Source organism: Mesocricetus auratus, unplaced genomic scaffold (assembly GCF_017639785.1).
Source record: "Mesocricetus auratus isolate SY011 unplaced genomic scaffold, BCM_Maur_2.0 Super-Scaffold_100013, whole genome shotgun sequence".
NCBI classification, from domain to species: Eukaryota; Metazoa; Chordata; class Mammalia; order Rodentia; family Cricetidae; genus Mesocricetus; species Mesocricetus auratus.
In genome coordinates this window covers 53,360,143-53,377,442 of record NW_024429196.1, presented here as the reverse complement: position 1 = coordinate 53,377,442, position 17,300 = coordinate 53,360,143, and the positions used below count along the sequence as shown (strand labels likewise).

The 17,300-nt window shown below is 41.7% G+C and overlaps 1 pseudogene; it reads right to left on the bottom strand.

The window, feature by feature from the left end:
- Positions 1–2,144: 2,144 nt before the first annotated feature.
- On the bottom strand, positions 2,145–14,900 carry LOC101843282 (annotated as a pseudogene).
- Between the last annotated feature and the right edge of the window lie 2,400 nt (positions 14,901–17,300).

Below are 17,300 nucleotides of genomic sequence, written 5' to 3'. Positions count from 1 at the left end.
GTCCCTGTGAGGTGGGGACACTGTACATATTGTAAGTCCCGAGGACTCTGATCTATAGTCCCGCTCATTTCCCAAGAATGACAGCATTTGATTTCTATGGCTGGATGGTGCAGACCAATTTTCTTTATCCATTCACCTGTTGATGGGCACATAGGCTGTTTCCATCTATACTTTGGCTACTGTGAGTGATGCTAACATAAACACACATACGTGGATGACTTTGATTCCTTTGTTTTTCTGTCCAGTAGTGGTGTGGTCAGTTTTGATTCTTGAGGAGCCTATATACTGATTTCTGAGTGGTGGTGCCAGCTTACAGCCCCACCAATGGTCCACCTCCCCACCAGCATCTGCTCTTTCTGTTTTTCTGATAAGAGCAATTCTCACTGTTGTAAGATAGTTTTGTAGTTTCCTGATAGCTTAAATACACCTAGCAAATTTTCTGTAATTATTGGTCATTTGTACTTAACCTTTTTGTGAAATATATCTTGATGACATTTGACGTTTTATTGACTGGATGATTTTTTGTTAAATTTTTTTGAATTTCTTATATATTTTGGATATTAATTCTCACCAATAGCTGGCAAGGATGGTTTCCATAGTCTTTATTCTGACTCTACACTCTTGGTTACTATTGTATAGAAGCTTTTAAATTTCATGTAATCCCAGTCATCAATTTTTTTGCTCTTGTTCTCTGAGTTATTGGAGCCCTAATAAGGAAACTTTTGCCCAGGCCTATATCTTGATGTTGTCCCCCTATATTTTCATTTCTTTTCTTTCAGTGTTGTGGATCTTATACTAAGGTTTTTGATCTGTTTTGGGTTGGTTTCTGAACAAGGCAAGACCCAGTTTCATTTTTGTACACACAAATATCCGGTTTTCCCAGCATCATTTGTTGAAGAGGTCACCCGTCCTCCAAAGCATGTTTTTGATCTCCTTTTTGAGAATAAGTGTCGACTGATTTCTTCATCTTTTTCCATGTGAGGCTGTTTTCAGCCCAGTGACATGCTGGTTTTGTTACTATGATTCTGTAAGATTTGAAATCAGGAATGATGATGTCTTTGGCATTGATCCTTTTGTTCAGGATTTCTCTGGCTATTTAAAATCTTCTGTATTTCCATGTGTATTCTGGATGCTTTCTTCATAGCTCTATGAAGACTATTAGAAGAATTTTGACAAGTTTTGTACTGAATTTGTAGATTGCATTGGATAGCATGGATGTTTTTACAATATGAGAATTATCCCAGTCCACATACATGGGAGATTGCTTCACCTTCTAGGGTCTTCTTTGATTTCTCTTTTCAGTGTTTTGAGCTGTGAATTAAAAATAGTTGAATTCTAATTAATATGAGATAGTAATTTTACATTTTTAAATGGGAAAATTATTTGACACATACTGGCAACCATCTTAGATTATATATGCTTCCCTGAGACCTTTTCCCAATAAACAACAACTCATAAACCCAAGTCCCCAGGAGTGAGAACTCTAGAAAAGAGAGTTGTCTGGGGAGATATCAAAGCTCACTATGAACAATTTTGTCTCCTTGTGTGCTCTGCAGCAACCCTTGCCCATAGCACTCCCAATAGCAGAAGACAAGAGGGTACACATTTTTTGAACACATGCTCTCCATCTTCCTATAAGCATTAGGGAATACCGATATTGGCAATTGTGGGAGACACAATGGAACAGATATTCAATGGGCACCATGGTCTTTCTTTCATTTTGTTATACAGAGTTATATAGCAGAAGTTCTCATGGAAGTATATCATAAATTTTGAAGTATTTTTAAATACCATCTATTTATTTGCCCACCCTCTGTGTGTGTGTGTGTGTGTGTGTTTAGATACTCATGTGGCAAGTCACTCATGTAGAAGTCAGAGGACAGCTTGTAGGAATTGGTTCTGTCTTTTTACACACGGTTCCCAAGGATCAAACTCAGTCATCTCAGGCTTAGCGTCAAGTGTCTCCACCCTCTGATCATATCATCATCCTCTATACTGTACTTTGAGCACATATCCTGCTATCTCTCCATCCTTGTGCTCTTCCCTCCCATTCGTCCCCTTTGTTCCCCTAGATAATTTTACTTCTACTTTTATGCCATATATGATTTTATATACCTACAGTGTCCAGGAATGAGACAACAAGTTTACAGTATTGTCTTCTCATTCACTTCACCATCACGTGTCCCTCCAGCCTTCAGCACAGCAAGCTACTCCATCAGAAAGTTTAGTCACTCAATCATTCAGCTTTCCCTTTTTGTAGTCACTAGTGATATCTAACTGCTAAATGATTTCGTAAATATGTTTTTCATTTTGAGCTTTGTCACTTTCTCCTTTCAAAAGCATGACATCATTTTTGGTGACAGTGACCTTTCCAACTTTTCCCAAGTCATGGCCTTGAACATCATTAAGATTTCGATTCCACCTCTCTTTTCCAAATACTGATCTACCAGTAGCAATAGTTACATCTTTAAGGTGGTTCTTTCTATTGTCCCCAAACCATGGACCTTTGACTGTTCAACCCAAAGACCAACTTTTAGCCTGTAAAGTATGGGGAAAGGGTATATTCTTTCTTAAACTTCATACCTTCAATAGTTTCTAACTCATCTTTCAGGGGTTTTCCATCCTTCACTGTGATGATACTCTTCCTTTCAACCTTTTCCATTGCATCAGAAATGATGTTTCCAATGTATTTGTCTCCATTTGCAGAAATAGTAGCAACCTGAGGGGTTTCTTCAGGGGTTGTCACAGGTTTGGATTGTTTTCTAAGTTCAGCAATTGCAGCATCAACTGCCAGTGTCATACTGCTCTGGATTTGCACCACATCAGCCCTTTGCTGACCTCAAAAGCCCTCCTTGGTAATAGAACATATTGGAACGGTAGCAGTGGTAGTGCTATCCCCAGTCTCTTCACTTGTACTATTGGCAAAATACCCAACAAGTTTAGCCCCAATATTTTTTATTTATCCTTTAAGTAAATTGACTTTGCAGCAGTGACCCAATCTTTTGTTACTTTGGGACTTCCCCAGCTCTGTTCCATAAACACTGTTCTTTCTTTGGCCCCGTTGTAACACCTACAGCATTGGGTAAAAGGCCTGCAGTCTACATCTTGAAGCATTAAGGATAGAGCATCCACACAAAATTTTATATCTTTGGTATAGGCCCCAGTGAGATGAGGAGCCTGTGCGGTCTGGGCTCATCCGACAAAGGACTGCTGGTGGTGGTGAGAGCTCACAGAAAGGCAGGCAGTCAACAGGAGAGCTGGGGCCCTCCGTCACTCTTGTACCTTTCTGAGGCAGCATTTCTCAGTCAATCCTAGAGCCCACTGAAATGGCTGGTCTTACTAGCCATCTTGCTCTGGGCATCTCCTGCCTCTGCCTTCTGAGCCCAGTGAGCCGCCATGCACCTGGAATTTGTGAGTGATCTGGGGATCCAAACTCTGGTCTTCCAGCTCTACTCACTGAGCCATCTCCCCGGGACTTGATGTTTTTCAGCTGGGAGATTTTGTTTTTATTACTGCTTCAGTGTCCTTGCTTGTTGTTGAACTCCTTACATTGTTTATCTCAACTTGATTTAATGTTGGGATTTCATATAAGTCTATAGATTTATTTCATATTTTCTAGTTTGGTGGTTTTTAAAGATATTTTCTAATGATTGTCCAAATTTCATTGGGCTCTGTTTTAACATCTCCCCTTTCATCACTAGTTTTCTTAATTCAGGTCTTCTCTGTCCTTTTAGTTAGATTCACTAAGAGTTTGTTGACTTTTATCTTTTTGTTTGAAAAAATCTTGTAAATGCATTTTATTGGCATTACTGTGTGTATATATGTAGATGTGGGTGTTCCTCTGCATGTGTGTCGGAGGCATGTACCATGGCATGTGTGTAGAGGTCAGAGGACAACTTTCAGGAGTCACTTCTTTCCTTCCACTGTGAGCTCCAGGCATGTAACACAGGTTGTCAGGTTCGCATGGCAAGCACTTTTACCCACTAAGCCATTTCAATGGCCTGTTGTTCAACTTTTCTTTGGACTTTAAAATTTTTATTTCTCTGCTGGCTAGTTTTATATCAACTTGGACACAAACTAGAGTCATATGAGAGGAAGGTACCTCAATTGAGAAAATGTTTCCATAAGATCAGGCTGTAGGCAGACCTATAGAACATATTCTTAATTAGTGATTGATGGGGGAAGGTCCAGACCACTGTGGGTGGTTCCACCCCTGGGCTGGTGGTTCTGGTTCCTATAAGAAAGCAGGCTGAGCAAGCCATGGGAACAAGGCAGTAAGCAACACTCTTTCTTGGCTCCTGCATCAGCTTCGGCCTCCAGGTTCCTTCTCACTTTGTGTTCCTGCTTTGGTTTCCCTAATCTTGACTCAGGATATTTAATCCAAATAAATCTTTTTCCTTCCCAGGTTATTTTTGGTAATGGTGTTTCATCACAGCAATAGGAGCCATAACTATTGCAGGTGTATTTATTTCTGACATGATTTTAATTGCTTATTTTTGTCTACTAGCTTTGAATTTGGTTTGTTCTTGTTTTTACAGAGCTCAAAGGTGCAGTGTTATGGTATTTATGAGAGAGAGAGAGAGAGAGAGAGAGAGAGAGAGAGAGAGAGAGAGAGAGAGAGAGAGAGAGAGAGAGTTCTGATTGTTCAATGTAAGTGCTTAGAGCTGTGAACTTTCTTCTTGGTACTGCTTTCATTGTATTCCATGGGTTTTGGCATGTTGCGTTTTCATTTTCATTCAGTTTCTATGAATTAAAAATTTCATTCTTAGGGTTTTGATAACCCATTTATTACTCAATAGCATGTTCCTTGGTTTTCATGAGTTGGTGTGTAGTTTGTAGTTTCTCTTGCTGTTGATTTCTAGCTTTATTTCATTGAGTCCAAGTAGAATACAACACATTATTTACCTTCCTACATTTTTTGAGATTTGTTTGTACTCTCTTTTATAATGTAATTTAGACAAAGTACCACAAGCTTCTGAGAGGCCCATGTATTCTTTTGTGTTTACATGGAATGTTCTAGAGATGCATTTTAGGTCCATTTGATCTGTGATATCATTTATCTCTGATGTTTATATTTCTTTGTTAGGATAACCTCTCTATTGACAAGAGTGTAATACTAAAATCATCAAGTATTATTGTGTTAAGGTGAATCTGTGTCTTTACAATCTATAATGTTAGTTTTGCCATATTAGGTGCACTAGAGTTTGCTACATATATGCTTAGGTTTATAATGTCCACTTGATGGCATATTCATTTAATCAGTAGGAAATGATCATCTTTCTCTTGTCTGACTAATTTTTGTTGATGCCTATTTTGTCAGAGGTTGAACAGTGGTCTATTCTTGCTTTCTCATTTCATTAACTTTGAAGCCTTTAATCATCCTTCTCTCTAAGGTTGCAATTGTCATTGATGGCATTTCTGGGATTATAAAGAGATAGGTTTTTAAAAAACCCATTCTGCTAGCCTGTTTCTTTTAATAGGGCGTGTAGGCCATTACTGTTTAAAGTTACAAAGGTATGTACTAGTTCCTGCCTGTTATTTTGTTGATTTTGTGTTTTCCTTTTCACACTCCTTAACTACTCTTTCAGCATGGGTTAGTTTTTCCTATAGCATCCTGGTTAACAACTCAATTAGATATAACCCGATAGTGGTACTGGAAGATTAACTCATTTGGTGGCTATATATATATGGAGCTTCTACTGTATTAGGTTTCCATACTATTGCTCAAATGGCCCATAATAGCTCTCTTGCTGTAATCCCTCTCTTACCCCCACTTTCCCTCCCTCTTTACTTGATCCTCACATTCCAATACCCTTCATCCTTCTGTAACTATCTATATATTTTCCTTTTCCAGGATGATATATCTGTGCTTCTCACCCTATCCCATACTCTACACTAGGCCGCTAAGGTTATACAGATTGTAGCTTAGTTATCATTGATTTAATATCTAAAACCACATATAAGCAGAAAACATAGTATATTTGTCTTTCTGGGTCTGGGTTACCTCTCTCAGGATGATTTTTTTCTACTTCTAGCCATTTACCTGTGAATTTCATGGTTTCCATTTTTTAAAATATCTGAGTAGTACCCCACTGTGTAAATGCACCACATTTTCTTTATCCATTATTCCAGTGAGGGACATTTAGGCTATTTCCAAATTCTGGTTATTATGAATAGAGCAGCAGTGAACATGGTTAAGTGAGTATCTCTGTACTAGGATGAAGCAGCTTTTGGGTATGTCCTAGAGTGATGTCGCTGGATCTTGAGGTAGATCAATTTCCATTTACCTGAGAGATCACTATACTGATTACTACCGTTTTATTTTTATTTATTTATTTATTTATTTATTTATTTATTTATTTATTTTTTGGTTTTTACGAGACAGGGTTTCTCTGCGTAAGTTTCGGAGGCTATCAGTCCAGCCCAGCCTCGAACTCACAGAGATCCACCTGCCTCTGCCTCCCGAGTGCTGGGATTAAAGGCATGCACCACCACCGCCTGGCTATACTGTTTTATTTTTAAACCACATTGGTTAATATCTTCTCCTTGGTGGAATGAGTTTTGAATTTTTGTCCTTCCTATGACAGTTTTGTGACAAACTATGCTGATGTGTCAGGCACTGTTTGCAATCTGGCTCAAACCAGATCTGAAGTGTGTGCTGCCTCAGTGGAGTTTAGACCAGTTACCTTTTGATTGAGTTTTCATCAGTGCTGTGCTGAGTGGAGCACAACTGAGTATGGTTCTCAGTTCCCTCCTCGATGGGATCTCTGGCTCAGCAGTGTTAAGTTTGGGAGGAGTGGGACCTTATTGTAGGTTCCTAAGGACTTTAGAAGCATCCTTCAAAGTAGCTGTCCCAATCCCGTTCCTCTCTGCCCACAGAAGTGTGGTTTGGACCCTGATTCCACAGGCTCTGGGCTCTGTTGCAGCTCTTCCCTCCAATGGTGTGCAGGCTTATGGTGGAGAGGGGAGAATGTAAGCCCTTGTCTGACAGTTCCCAAAAACCTCAGTCAAACCTCACTTTGTTTTAGTCTTCAGTTCGTGGAATTCATGACCAGTTATGTATCTGGTCCTTGGCAACCAGCTAATGGTTTCTGCAGCATGTGTGTGTGTGTGAGTGGGGAGACATGTCCTTTTCTGCAGTCTCCACTGGCCTTGCTGGATCTCTTCTTCTGACTGGCTGCTACTCAACACTCTGCAGCAGCTCCTGCCTTCTTTGCTAGGGGATTTCCCTTGGTTTGATAAGTTTCCTTACAGTTACTGTACTCTGAAGGTCTAGAGATTGTTGTGTATTCATTATCCTGATGGTTTCTTTCATTGAATCACCCTGATCAGGTTTCCAACTGGAAGCCCCTGGTTCTGTTCTTGAATATGAGTCTTGCTTTTGGAGTTCATTGCAGTGGGGAGTCAGTGGTCAGTGAGGCTTTTGTGTGGAGTCTAGGAGCTTTCACAGTGATGGAGAAGTGAGTTGGAGGTAGTTCCAGTGGCCCAAACGAATGATGGGCAAAGAGAAAGCAAGCAGGTGATTATGGGGTTCCAGCTTCATAGACATTCTCAGGTTGTGATTGTGGGCAGGAAGAGGCCACTGCTAACTTGGGCCATCAAATCTGTCAGAAAAGAAAATTACAAAGTACAAACTGATTTTGTAGAATCTACCTTTGAATGAAAATGTCATATTTAATTAGCTGACTTTACCACTGAAGGTTAAGATAATACAGAGGACACAGGTTGGCTTTTCAAGATGTACAATCATTCTTCACTCTATTCCAATGGAGAGAAAGGTTCCTCCTGTACCTATCTTGAAGGCATATCCTGAGTACAGATAACAGGACTGGGGCCACCTTTGGTCTATTCTATACCTTATCATACCTTTCCTAAGACTTTCTCAGCTGCACCTAAGGCTTGGCTAAAGGAATCAAATTCATTGACTTCCCGGAACAAGCCAAATTCACTTTTTCCACACTTTAAGCTGTTGGAAGCTGGCTCTAAAGACAAATTGAAAGAATACCAGATTGTTTCTACTCTAGATCATTTCTAGTCTAACTGCAAAGACGAATAAGAGAAACAACTCAATTGTCACATAGTAGGTGAGACAACATTGCTCAATGTGGTAGTTCGAAAGAAAATGGCTCCCAAAGGGAATGGCGCTAAGGAGGTATGGTCTTGTAGAGGAATTGTGTTAATGTGGGATGGGCTTTGAGGTCCCCTTTGCTCAAGCTACATCTAGTGTATTAGAGAGTTTACTTGGAATCAAAATGTAGAACTCTCATCTCCTTCTCCAGCACCATGCCTGCCTGCATGCTGCCATGTCCCACCATGATGATAGTGGACCAAATCTCTGAAACTGTAAGCAAGTCATCCAGCTAAATGTTTTCCTTTGTAAGAGTTGTCACAGTCATGGTGTCTCTTCACAGCAATAGAAGCTCTAAGATACCTGAAGTACCAATATTGTAGTGACCATCCTCACTGGGGTGTTGGGAAGTCTGTTCAGGAGTGGTGACAACTGAGCTAATAGGAAAGGAGAGCAACTGGTCACCTCCCAACACCTGGTGTTACCTTCAGAACGTCAGATAAAGAGAACTCAGAGGTGCATAGCTGGAGCACAGAGGACTCCTCAGGAGTGGAACGAGTGGAAGATGAGACAGGTGAGGTAGAACAAGGCTGATGAGGAAGGTCTCATACACTTTCCTGCAATACTGAGTGCTGCAGCTTGCTTCGGGCCCAGAGGCAAGATGCTGCTGTCTGCAGGTTTAGGTCACGCCATTCCTCGAAAGTAACCTTCTGCTAGGGAGAAGCCTTAAGCAGGAGCTCTGTTCTGGCTGCACGTGGGCTCTGCTTTTCTTATCATGTGGCAAATGGAAGGCTGTGCAAGGCTACTGAAGAGGGCAGCTGCACCCTGCCAACGATCCGCTTGACATGAGGCAGTGCTGTCTAAAAGTGAGCATTGTTCTTAGGGAAGAAATTATACAGAGAAATTGCCTAATTGCTAGCATGGCTGGATCCTTGCCCCTCTAATTAGCCCCTGCAGGTGCAACCGGTTTGCACGAACAAATTTGTGTTCAGATGCAAGCTTTCTGACTGCAGAACAGTGAAGAAAAATGAAGACAAGTTGAACATCTGTAAAGACTGTCATAGATATTTAGTGATGTGAAGCCTAGGAGAATTTATTTTGCTTTCCATTATTATATAAACAATGTGTTTTAAATGTGCTCCTATCTTCTTCCCGATTTCTGAGGCTTCTCACCATTGGGAAATTCTCAAACACCAAAGCCTGTGAACAGAGAAATCAAGAGGTGGTGGCACCCACAAAAGGAGCTACTGGGGGTCCTTTGTGCTTCTTGAGATGACCATGCGATGATGTGATGGGTGGGCTGTGTGAAGAGTAGAATATATATGAGATATTACTGTCGGGTGTTGAAGTTAAGATAGCTATTTCCATCCTCTTAAATATTTTTAAAAGTTTTCATGCATATAACTGTATGTTTGTGAGGATGTGTGACATTTCAGTACTTGCATGCAATGTGGCTGAGTACCTGAGGGCAATGATTTTCTTTATCATTGTTTGGAAGCTCAAGTTCCTGACTTTTAGCTCTTCACAAGTACACGATCAGTTTCTGTGAAGTACAGCCACCCCATCCATGTTACAGAACACGGGGTTTTATCCCTCCTGGGTAACTGTATTTTGTGGCACCAATCACCCAACCAGCTCCCTTTATCCTCCTAACCTTTCTCAGCCTGTAGTAATCCCTGTTCTACCCATACATATTTAAAACATCCACATGGAGGAGAGAACATGCAAAATTTTTATTTCTGTGCCCATTTTACTGAAGATTGTGTTACTCAGGGGTCTCTAAGGCACAGAACTGATGGAATGAACAAATGTAATTATATATGTATATATGTAAGAGATTTATTAAATGGCTTACGGACTGTGGTCTGGGTGTCTCAACAAGTCCTGTGTCCTTCACAGAAAGGCCAAGAATCCAGTAGTTGTTTAGTCCCAATCAGGTGCTGGAGTCCAAGAGGGTCCTAGAGAGAAGCCAGCTCTCAGTCCTCACTGATCCCAAAGAAGTAGTCTCTAACACCAGGGAAGACATGGGTCAGGGTAGATGCCAGGGAGAGTGAGGGCAGGCAGGAAGAAAAGCGCAAGCTTCCTTTGTCCCTGTCCTGTGTGTGAGCTGCCACCAGAAGTGGCCCAGGGTTAGGTTGGATCTTCCACCTCAAATAATCCAACCAAAAAATTCCTCACAGGTGTGCCCATTTGCTTGGGTTTTAGTTACTTCTACGTGCAGTCCAGTTGACAACCGAGATTAGCCATCATACTCAGTATACTCCAGTTTCATCTGTGGTCCTACAAATGATAGGGTATAATCCTTTTTATGGCTGAATACTATTCACATGTTATTCTATATTCTCTTTATCTATTTGTCCACCGAGAGTCATTCAGGATGATTTGATATTTTTAGATGCTGTGAGCAGTACAACTAATAGACATGGGCACGTGGAGATCTCTTTGATATGCTGACATTTTGAAAGACAAATTTTATGACTGGAGGCGGTATGCAGTGGGGTTAATAATGAAGCTACTGTGCAGGCCTCATGCAGGGAATGAAATGCAAAAATTCTATCAACACAGATGAATATGGGAGGTGGTAGATGTTGGCGGATGGGTCCCAACTAGCCCCTAGAAAACAGTCCTAATAGGAATAGTAGATGGCATTTTTGTGAATCCTTAACTAGTAAGATGCGAGTGCAACAGTGAGGGCACGATGTGCACAACTCAATTCTGCATCACACAGTGGCTTTTACACTCTGGAGGAGTTATCTTGTCATCCATAGCGTGATGTTTATAGACGCCCCAGATTAAAAATATAACTTGTCAAGCCATTAAATGTTTGGCAACCAAATCTATTAACAGTTTTTTTTCCTGGAGCTTTCCTATGTCTAGAAATTGATCAATAATAAATTAATCACTGATTTATAGAATGTGTCAATTTCCATGGGTAAACACTGAGTTAATTTGCTTTTTATTGCTGCCATGACCAAAAGCAATATGGGGAGGAAAGGGTTTATCTGGCTTTCACATGCTGATCACAGTCTATCCCTGAGGGAAACCAAGACAGCAGCTCAAGCAGGGCAGAAACGTGGAGGCAGGAACTGATGCAGATCCTTGGAGGAGTGCTGTCTTCCCACTTGCTCTCCTTGCTTACTCAGCTACCTTTCTTAAACACCCAGGACCACCTTCTCTAGGGCTGGCACCACCCATAGTGGGCTGTGCTCTCCCTCATCAACCATTAATCAAGAAAGTGCCCTATAGACTTGCTCACCAGCAACCTGATGCAGGCATTTTTTTAAAAACGGATATTCCTTTTCCCAGATAACTCAACCTTGCCTCAAGATGACAAAATAATAACATCCAAAAGCAAACAAACAAACTCCAAACCAAAACAACAATAATAAAAAACTCTTATGCTCTCATCATGACTGGTTTTCCACGACTAGTTTAACAGTAGACTTAATGAATACCACCTGTACTTGGAGAGCATCCACAGATTTTCAGGAATAGTGTTGAAAAGCAGTATCATGGAAATCTGGAGCAAAAGAAACATGTGGAGAGGAGAGGAGACAAAACAAACCTGCATGTGTCTCTTTCAAAGGGAGAAGCAAGTGTGTGAAAGAAAGAGGAGAGAAGAGTCCAGAATGGGAAAAAAAACCCTCAAAACAGCAAGCTGTGGGAAAGCTCAGTAGTTTTTGTTTTTCATAAAGCAGTAACTACAGCCGGGCGGTGGTGGCGCACGTTTTTAATCCCAGCACTTGGGAGGCAGAGGCAGGTGGATCTCTGTGAGTTCCATGCCAGGCTGGACCAACAGCCTCCAAAACAATACAGAGAAACCCTGTCTCATAAAAACAAAACAAAACAAAAAACCCAAAACAAAAACAAAGCAGTAACTACAACCATTTATAGGCACATGTCACATGTCACCAGAGCTTCTATGTGTGTTGTGGGTGCAAATTTCCCTAACTCCCTGAGCTTAGTGGTACATTGCTGTAACCTAAGTTATCCAGGGAATGAGACAAGGAACTTCACACATTCAGGGTCTGTTTGTAATATAGAGTGAGATCAGGACTAGCCTGGGCAACTTTAGTGCAGAAAGAAAGAAAGGAAGAAAGAAAGAAAGGAAGGAAGGAAGGAAGAAAGAAAGAGAGAAGGGGGAGTGAGGGAGGAAGGGAGTGAGAGAGGAAGAAAGAGGAGGGAGGAAAGGGAAGGAACTGGAGGAAGGAAAGAGAGAAGAAAGGAAGGAAGAAAGAAAGAAAGAGGAGGGAGGGAAGGGGAAAGGGAGGGAGAAAAGAATGAAGAAAGAAAGAAAATGAAAAAAGAAAGAAAAATAAAGGCAGAAAGCCAGTCTGGGTAGGTATTTCAGTAGCAAAGTGTTTGCCAAGTTGTGTGAGGTCCTGGGTTCAATGTCAGACAGGGAAGGGGCAGAGGAAATAAGGCGGGGAAGCACAGGACCATACCCTTTGAGCTGAGATAAAAATGGTATAGATTGTAGAGTCAAAGAAGGCGAGGTGAGAAGAGAGCTTAATGACCCATTGCAGTGCTCTTTGTTAATAGGAACAAAACAAAAACCCACTCAGTAATAAAAGTGCTACTGAAGGGTTTGGTGAGATGAGAAAGACTTATGTGTCAGAACTCCCAGGAGACAGGCTGCTGTGCTTGGAAGGACATGTTGAAGCTTGAGCAAGTCATTGAACGTCTCAGAATGACCTGAGCTTTTGGACAGAATGGTAAGTTCCACTTCCTCCTTTTCTGTGGGAGAAGAAAACCCCTTCAGAACCTCCTGTTTCTTTCCAGTTATTGTTTTAGATAATTCTGGTTGTCCAAGACCTGCATGATCAGGTCTGCCATATCTCTCTACTGTTGCTAAGGACCAACAGGGAGACAACTCTTCTCTCTTCAAAGCTCATTCCCACATGGCACAGAGTAAGCATTATCATGGAGAGAGAGCCTTGCACACAGCATCACATGGAGGGCTTCACACAAATGATTCCCTTTAATCCTCATAGACTTTGAGGTTGTTATTATAATGTTGCCATTTGATAGAGATAAAGGGAGGCAGGGAGCATCCATAGGGAGTGACAAACTCATGGAGTAAAGCAGTGACTTTAAGAAGACTAAATGGAAGGCTCAACCATTGGGATCACTTGCTATAACGTGGCTGTGTTGTATCACCCCAAGTTTTGGGGACTGAGAGTTTGGGCTCCAATGTGACAATGTTGAGGTTGTGAGACCTTTAAGATGTGGGGTGCAGTGAGATGGTGATGTCATGAGGTTTCTGCTCTAAAAAGGGATTGATGTTCACCCTATGAGAGTATGCTGTTAGAAAGCAAGGCTAGACTGTTTTTTTTTTTCTCAAGACAGGGTTTCTCTGTGGCTTTGGAGGCTATCCTGGAACTAGCTCCTGTAGACCAGGCTGGCCTCGAACTCACAGAGATCTGCCTGCCTCTGCCTCCCGAGTGCTGGGATTAAAGGCGTGTGCCACTAACACCTGGTAAGGCTAGACTGTTTTATGGCTTCTCTACCATGTCACAATGCAGCTGAGAGGTCCTCACCAGAGTACTAGTGCCATGCTGTTTGGATTTCTCAGTCATTAGAATTATGAATCAAGTAGAAACCCCTTTTCTTTACATCCTCTCCAATATCAAGTACTCTGTGGTATCGATACAAAATGGACAAGTTACAGCTCTTGGTCCACTGCCTCCCAGGTCATGTTGCTTTTCCAACCCTTCCCTCTCCATCCAAGCTCACCCTTTCACAGCCCAAATCTGGGAGATCCTTATCAGGGGTCCATGGCTTCTCTAACCAATTACTCTCCCTCCTTTTTTTGGGTTGCCTTAGACATTTATCTATAATCAATAGCCATCCAAATGTGTCCTTTCTTGCCTAATATCATATCCCATTGTTTTTTTCTCTACAAATCATAAGATGCTTACATGAAAGCAGGCAGGTGTTTAGACTCTTCTTTTCCGTAGCATCCTTGGGTTGGAGTTTGAGAGCAGACACTCATCATGTACCTGTTGGTAGTTTGGTTTGGGTCTATATTTTGTCACATTCTACCATCACCTGTCACACAAGACACTGGGCTGGAGGTAGGAAGAATGAAGAACATTCCTTCTTTCACAGAGCTCCAATTCCAGTGCAGCAAATCAACCAAGCAGCAGTTGCTCGATGGTGTGGCCAGTGCCAAACCAAGGGTTCAGAAGGAGCTCAGATGAAGAAAAGAAGGTTCATTCAAAGGTTCCTTTGAGATAGCCTAATCTGGAAAGATGAGAGGAATCCAAGACTTTATAGAAAGAGAAGACTAGGGTGCAACAAGCAGACATCTTACAGAATTATACCACATCTTCCTCTGTTTGACTTTCAATTAGTATACTTCAACTTCCATTTAATACCTCCCTCTGTTTCTTGATACTAATCTGACTAAGGTGTGAGGTATGTTTACTCAAGGATAGAACTGGTAGAGATATAGGAAGACTCAGGTACTCATTAGGGGCTCTTCCAGAGTGGGATTGAGTATAGGTATGTCTGGGTAGTGAGACAGAAAGATTCAGGAGTTCATTCTGGGACCCAAAAGGCACACTCTTGACATGGAGTCATCAAATCTCCTCTACCTCTGGTTACCTTGCATCAGCTGATATGGGCAGAGCTCACTGTTCCTTGACTCTCTGTCCTATGCATTGCAAGGATGTGCTGAGATGAACACGATAGTTGCATGCCAGGGTGACTTTGGGCTATGTCACTCTTCTGTGATGCAAAGGAGTTTGTGGGTGATGTTATATAAAAAGTTTGTTGGGAAGTTTTCATTTCCTTTGGCATTTTGCATCCTACCTGGGTCTTTAGCCATGTTGGCTGTCAAAGGTCAAAGCTGTGATTTACTGGAAGATGACTGACAGCCCTGGGTATTGGATCTACCCCACTACTCCCCTATGCATTGAGACTCAGAGTACCTCTGTAGTTCATTATATCAGAACCACCAGTCTCATTCTAGTCTCATGATCACTTTGGAGCAATGACATTAAAGTCAATGCTGTCATGAAATAATTATCCACTGGAATAACCAGGATGACACTGAAGAAGTCTCATGTAACCTGTCCTTCATATTAATGTGTATTTCCCTTCATGATAGATTTGCAAAAGTGAATCACATTCTGCTATGTGATATTCATCTGTGTTTTATTTACTCTTTTAAGATTTCTAGGTTCAAGAAGGAAGACACGTGGATAAGGAGGGTTTCATATCAAGTGAGAAACCAGATGGTAGGTGCTGCCCGAAGGGATGTTGTCTCAGGGACTTGGAGGGGAAAAGAGTGCACAGTCAGGGTCATGGTCTCAGAGGGGATATGGATGCTGATGTCTGTTTTTCATCCTCCCATCAGAGCAGCTGAGAATGAGTGTGTGTGTGTGTGTGTGTGTGTGTGTGAGTGTATGAATGTGATGTGTGTGGGAAATCATGTATTCATGGGAATGTGAATCTCTGTGTGTATATCTGGACAGTATGTGAGTGTATGAATGGGAGTATGTGTATTTTTTTGAGAAGCCTGTATGAGTGTACATAAGAATATGTCTACGGATGATGTGTTTGATTGCATGAGTGTGTGTGTATAAACATGTGTGTGTGTTGTCAAAGATGAGTATGAAGGTATAGAAATGTGAATATGTGGTGTAGGTATCAGTGTCTGTCTCCCTCGAGTTCTTCTTGATTTTCCAATGGAAATCGACTATCATTCTCTCTTTCTAAAATGTTCATTCTTCTGAGACAGGGTCTGACTGTGTAGCTCAGGATGACTTCAAAAATCTGTATATACCTTCCTGCCTCAGCCTCCCCAGAGCTGGGGCTATAGTGGTACAATTGCAGGCATACACCATCATGGATGGATCTCTTTCTGCCTTATATTCTAATGCTACAACTTAATGAACCCTTAGTAAATTGAAAATATCAAAAGCCAAAAAGTTATTTACTATAGTTCCCACAGATAGCTAGCTATGACATAAAATATCACTGCTTAGGCTGTCAACCACAAACGCTTACATTAGTTGGTAGTCAGGCAACAGCTTGTAACACAAAGTCCATTTTACAGTCGGGTGCTGAGTTTTGCATTTACCTGTAAGTTCTTGAACACTGAACTGAAAGTGAGGAAAGTAGATTCAGGGGTCATGCTCACAATAGCAGAGATAGAAATGTTAAGTGGAACCATTATGTAAACGGCCACCTGTAAAAGGATAAATGGAATCGCATTAGCTTTGTTCCCATAGCTTGAAGGAAGGAATAGGCCCAAAGCTTATTGCATGGGTTGACAAAATAGCTGCTGTGCCTTTCCTGGGAGACTCTTTGCTGGGGCTAGCTATTTTTGCCTATGACAATGAGGTGACTGGAGTCAAGCTTGCCAAAGGATGCTAGAAAGATGAATTTCATGGTCTTCCCACTGGTCATATGGTTTTTTGTCCTATGCAGAGTTGGACCTCAGCCGGAAGACTTCAGTGTTTGTCCTGAGTGCTCAACTAAGTCATAAAAAGACAATCAATGCCTAGCTAGACTTGGGGAGCTCCCTCATCCCAGGGACTGCAAACCTGCGCTTATCGTTTAAAAATTCATTCTAGTTAAACTCACTGTGGAACTCTTTATTGCTTGATCTATTTACAGCCATAGTTTCTATGGAGGCCCTGATTATTTTCAAAGAAATGCACCCTGCATATTTGCCTAATGGGCCAGACAATGACTAAGAAGCAAACTACATAAAGATTATTACATGGACTTAGCGTGTGTTCAAGTCTTATGACTCATGGGCAAGTTGTTTGTGTTGCGTTTATGGGCAGAGGTACTTTAAGAAAACATTTTGTGGAGCAGGGATTGTGCAAGAATGCCAGCCAGTCAAGGAGAACCTTTGCCAAGTGTCTGGCCAGAGCCCCGCCAAGGGCCGTTGGAGTCAGTTGGGTGCTGAGTTTCCCTAGCTGCCTCCTGGCAACCTCGCCTATCAGGAGAGATAATGCCTGAGCCACTGCCTCAGACAAAGCGCAGCATCTCGTGAAACACCTTCCACCCCAGTGGATAAGAAGTGGCTGTAGTTATGGTGGCTGAGAGCCCAGGCCAGGAAGAAGACAAGCTTGGGGATATTGAGGTGGCCATGTACAAGAAGTGTCCTTGTCATCCAGGGGGAATCAGGAAATAATAGCTGATGTAGCAGTTTTCTTTTTTAATTTATTTTTCATTTTGGGAGCGAATCTCACTGTGTAGTTCAGGCTGACCT